This window comes from Natator depressus, chromosome 1 (genome assembly GCF_965152275.1).
Source record: "Natator depressus isolate rNatDep1 chromosome 1, rNatDep2.hap1, whole genome shotgun sequence".
In the NCBI taxonomy this organism is placed as follows: domain Eukaryota; kingdom Metazoa; phylum Chordata; order Testudines; family Cheloniidae; genus Natator; species Natator depressus.
In genome coordinates this window covers 201,835,874-201,841,884 of record NC_134234.1, presented here as the reverse complement: position 1 = coordinate 201,841,884, position 6,011 = coordinate 201,835,874, and positions in this window count along the sequence as shown.

The window sequence follows — 6,011 nt, the reverse complement described above, 5'->3', positions numbered from 1 at the left end:
TTATGAGAATTGTATTGAATGGTGCTCACTAAAACATGCTGTAAGTTGGGGGGGAAATCAGCCAGATATTTGCTCTCCAGAGGCAACGGCAAGGAAAGTAACCAACGCCCAGATGGGGAGTCAAACAACCCATCAACAGCCATTGTCCAGCAAGGGAGCTACAATGCAATGACTCACCTGCATGAGGCCACACCAGCGGAATTGCTCAACCTTGCTGGGAGACTCAGCAATGCCCTAGACATGCCTGGACTTGTGTTTTCCAAGCACATGGACTGAGGGTATAAAACAGACAGAGTGGACACATACTGAACCCTTCTCCTGCCCCCACTTTCGCTGCAAGCAACTAAGACACTGAGAGGAAGACAAGACTCCAACAGAGGAGATTGGCCCAGATTTAAGGAACAAACCTGTATATTAAGGACTGCAATATCCAGTGGGGTGAGAAATTGCTTTATCTAGATGTTGCCCAATCTAATAGGGTTGAGAGTTTAGACTGTGTGCTTATATTTTATTTGATTTTGGTAACTAAGTCCGACTTTTTGCCTATCACTTAATATCACTTAAAATCTATCTTTTGTAATGAATAAATTTGTTTAACTGTTTATCTTTACCAGTGAGTTTGTATAAAGTGTGTGGCAAATTTCAGGTTTTGCAAAGGCTGGTGTATAACCACTTTCCATTAATGAAGTGGTGAACCAATTGATAAATCTGCACTGCCCGTCTTGAGCAGTGCAAGATAGTATATTCCTGGGGTACAGTGCTGGGAGCTGGGGGGATTTGGCTCTGGTGCCTTTCTCTGTGTGATTCATGAGTGGCTCTGGGAGCATTCATGCAATCGAGCTGGGTGTGGGGCGCCACATGCGGTTGTGCTGAGTGATCACAGCGTCTGGAGGGGTTTGTTGCTGATCACTAGCAAGGCATTGTGATAGACAACCCAGTCTGGAGAGAGTTCAGGGGGCACAGCAGCCCCACAGTCCCAGGCTGCACCCCAGGGATCCTGTCACACTATCTAACAAAGAGAACTGTGTGTAACAGGATCCCCAGGGTGCAGCCTGGGACTGTGGGACTGCTGTGCCCCCTTAACTCTCCAGCCTCAGCTGTCTCTCACAATGGCCTTGGGCAAGTGTGTCATTGCATTGTTACGTAGTTCCCTTGCTGGATAATGTCTGTTGATGGTTGTTCGACACCTGCCTGGGCGTTGGTTAGCCCCCTGGTTATTGTCTTTGGGGAGCTAATATCTGGGCACTTCCCAAACTTACAGCATGTTTTAGTGATGATCATACAACACAATTCTCATAACTTCATATGCATTAATGATATATATAGATAGATAGATAGATGGAACAGTGGGTTTCAGCAGATCATAACCTTTCTCCTGATACCTCACACAGCCTGCTTTATACGCAATATCACAATTACAGTATATACAGATGAGGAATATGGGGGTTCCAGGGTGCTCCCCCAAGGTAGAGTGTCACATTGTGGTTTAAACTTTATATCCCTGCTCTAACCCTGGGTTCCTGATATACAGAGGCTGCAGCATTGTTCACACTCCTGGTTGGCAGGGCATGCTAGAAACGTGCCACAAAGGGGGCTCGAGACAGGAGGGAGAACATCATTTGTTAATTAGGCTTTGTCTACACTGCAGTTTCGTTGGTAAAACTTTTGTCGTTCAGGGGTGTGAAACCCCCCCCTCTTGAACGACAAAAGTTTTACCAATGAAAAGCGCCGGTGTGGACAGCGCTTTGTCGGCGAAGAGCTCTCCCGTCGACAAAGCTACCACCTCTCATTGGGGGTGGATTTATTTTGTCGGTAGGAGAGCTCTCTCCTGCTGACAAAGAGCAGCTACACTGCGCACCTTTGAGCGGCACAGCTGTAGCCTTAGACTGTAAACTTTCCATGAGCCCAAAGCCAAAGCCCGGATGCAAACACCACTGAACTCCAGGGAAGTGCCAATCGAGAGCCAGACCTGAATTTTGTGTCTTCCTGATCCAAGCACCTAAAGTTTGGATCTAGACTTTGCCGCTTGTACCCAACTCTGTCTAAAAGTAAGCTCTTCACCCCATTTAAGTGGCATGCCAAGGCACGGATGTTACAGGAGTTCAGATCTGTCACATCTGTACCAGCAATTTTGCATTTCAGCCTTGCAAGAATCCAATTTAGAGTACTCATGAGAACCAAGGCCCTTAACCATCTGAGGCTGGGTGCATGGGAGGACGGGAGATAAAGAGTGATTCATCTTAGAATCCAAAATGAAATAAATGGTCTCAGCAGCAGTCGCAGCGTCTCCTCAGTGCTGCCTAGTCCGTATCCCAGAAGGACCACATGGACTGTGTAATCAGGCTCAGCTGGTAATCAGCAAAAGTCCAAACTAGCATAAAGACTAAATTATCCCTTAGTCCTTCCAGCTCAGGGGAAAGGATATTGATAGGGGGAGATGGCTGCTGCACCGCAGCTGCGAGCAGCGGTGGATTCACAGGGCAGCATTGCAGCACCTACACCAGCACAAATGCCATTATTATTTAAATAGCCAGAGACTGGTGTGTGAGGTGCCAGATTCTGCTCTCAGTTACAAATTCAGAGTTACTTGCCTAGCTTTACTCTGGGTTTACACCAGCAAAGCTAAGGGCATAATTTGGCCCTAAAGGGCAAAATAACACAATGACGGTGTCATCAGTGAATGTGAACATGCAGGAAGGGTGGGCTTGTGATTAAAGCACAGAGATGGGACATCTGGAGCCTTTACCTGGCTCTGCCATTGACTTGCTGTGTGGCCTTGGGCAAGTTACTTCACTTCTTTTTGCCCCTCCGTTTCCCCATCTGTGAAATGGGGATAATGATACCAGCCTTCCTAACTGGGATAGGAACACAGTAATTGCCAGACTGGATCAGGCTCAAGATCCATCTAGTCCAGAACCTTGTCTCTGATGATGATCAGTACCAGAGGATGGTGCAAGAAACCCCTACAGCAAGCAGATGTGGGTTAATCTGACCCCCATGAAGGTTTTGTCCAAATTTCTAATAGACATTGGTTTTGGCCCCGACACATGAGATTTTATCACCCTTCCAAAACTCAGCATCACCCATCCCAAGTGTTTAAAAATCATGAGTCAGGTCACACATTTTTTACAAAATAATACATTTGGGGTTCCTTTTCTTTGCCTTCTGGTTTCTGAGCCCTTAGGATGCACTTAGGTCACATTTTCAGCTTTGCTCCAAGAGTCTCACAAATCACATGACTCCAGGAGCTGGGGCTTTAAGAAAAAACACAGACTATTGAGACTCATGATAAAATTGAAAGAGTTAGCCACACTGAATACTTTTTGTTAGCATGAACTATTATAACTCTGGATAGTCTTATCCACAGAAACTTCCAGGGATGTTTTTAATCTAAATTCATTAATGTTTGTAAAGTGCTTGGAGATGGAGAAGGACAAAGTATTATTACATCTACACTGCACAGAACAACAGCAGAGGAAAGGCAGGTGAAATAACTTTAAACCTGGCCAAACTGCATCTTAGGACTGTATCCTCACTACCTTGGACTGTGAGCTTTTGGGGTATTATGTAATTTAAGCAGATGGGGCATCCGGCCATTATTTGAATGGGAGACTTCTGATGAAAATGCAAGTGCTGAATGAAATAGTATTGATAACTCAGCAGGGGGTGTTCTTCCCTTGAAGATCTGATGGATCCCAATGCTCCAGAAGAACACAAAGGGCCATTCACATTCTGGTCAAGACTTTCACAAGTAGGTGCCTAAAATTAGGTGCACTCAGTCTCTGTTTGAGCATGTAAGTGAGTGGTCTGATTTCCAAAAGTGTTGAGTACCCATTGGCCCCCATTATGTTCTTCCTGACTTATTAACAGAGGCTTTTTTTTTTTTAATGTTAATTATTTTGGCTGGGGCCTAGTAGTTCAGCAGAGTATTTGTTTGCATTCAGATTATTGTATGTTATCGCCATCTAGTGACAAGCAGAAGCAGCTTCATAGGAAAGGCTCCCTTTCCCCCCGCAAACAGCACACTGCACCTCCAAGGCTTTGCTCTCAGCAAGCTTGTCTGCAGCTTGTAAAAGGCAGAAGCAATTTTCTCCTTTGTCCACCAGATAGAGACCAATAGCTAAAGAAAAGAACAGTTTCCAGGAGCAAGAGCTGTGTGTGCTGTGTGGGTTTGTTTAGTTTAGCAAAGGGCACAGTTAGCAAGGACTTGGTCAAAGTATTAAAGATTCTGAAGGGCACAGTGAAAACTAATCAGTCCCTGTTTGTACACTGTCCCATAACATCAGGTGATTCAGTAAAAGTAATGACCAGTAAATTCAGAACAGCATATTTTTCCTGACAGTTAGAGCCAGCATCTGAAGAAAAAGATGTCAGTGGACAGGAACCTTCCTATCATTCTTCTTCCCCAATGCTTTATCTGTACTTCCTTCTCTCTGTCCCTTGACCTAGAAACATCAAAACAATAAATACAGCCCTATACAAACAAAAAGGCTACCTGTTTTCTACATGCCAAGCAAACTATGTATGTCATCATCAAAGTGATGGGTTTTCTACTGCAGAGGGAGAACTTTGATATTGATCCACATTTTTCTAAAGTTTGGAGGCAGGGGCGCTGGAACAATTTGTACGGGGGGGGGAGGGTGCTGAGAGCCATTGAACCAAAGTGTAAACCCGGTATATAATGGAAACCACTTCAAGCCAGGGGGTGCGGCAGCACCTCTAGTTCCAGCACTATGTTTGGAGGTGTCTGGATCCAGGGTTTTGTTCTGGCCCATCTCTTTTTCTCAGATGGCTGGTTAAACACTATGTTATGGAAGGTGTCAAGAGGGGGCAGGAGCAGCCATAGCCATTTTGTCAGTTAGGGTGGAAAACATTTTTGCAGCGCCCCTCCCCACCCTGAGCATCTGAGCAAAAAACAAAACAAAAACCCACTGCCGGTCAATCAGCAGAGTGTGTGCACCCATGCAAAAGCCGAGTAGCCCAGTGCTAGAGTGCCCACTGCAAGTTTGTGCTCAGGGCAATGGCCATGCTCACCTGCCCCTAGATACAGCTCTGCCAGGTCACACTGTTACACATAGTCTTCTAACTTCTTGGTCTTGGAAGGAATGTTTGTGTTGTTAGTTTTTGGTTACAAAAGGTTCCGTGTAGAGGGAGCTGTGTGAGCAGCAGGTGAGTCTTCTCTCGTGTTGGTTGCTCATTAGTGTCAATACCTGAGACTTCCTGGAAACCGGGCATTGGTATTGGACTGGGATTCCTGGAAGAAGGGATTGCCCTGCATGTTATTTGTGACCACCTCTGTCCCAGGACTGGTGTTTGTATGTAAATAAAGCAAGTCACACATGTAATATACCCAGACACTGTGTCACTGATATCTCCTGCACTAGGAAGCCAACCTGCAAGGCCCCCTATGTCTGCTACTACTTGGCTTTGGTATGACACTGGTGTCAGTACAGGACAATGGCATCAGAAGGACCAACAACATAAAAAAATGATACACCTTTGAAAAAAGCAGTGAGCTCTGTGGTGCATTTATCCACGTAACTATTATGCCTTTACTCTTTGTGTACTGCACCTTTATATCTTTAAGTACTATGCTGTCTGCAGAGACAGGCAGCCATTTTGTGATAAATCCTGTGCAAACTATCAAAGGAAATACACACAATCTCTCTCATGGAGACTTTACTCTTCTTTTTAGTTTTGTTGTTCTCCAAATCTGAACTAAAGGAAATTCAGACTGGAAGTATCTGTAGCTTTTTGTGTATGGAAAAATATAACAATTTCGATTTGGTATTATTTGTGGTCTCATTGTTTGTAATTTATGAGAATTTGGGTTGGTGCTGAGTGTTTGTGAAAACGTGCATGCATCTTTAAAGCACCACAGATGTGCACCAATGATTATTCATCCCAGGAAATGCATTATTTGTGATTCCCTGTTGTGATTTTCTACCATTTACTTAGATTGTGAGCTCACTGGGGCAGGGACTGACTTTTTGTTCTGTGTGTGTACAGCT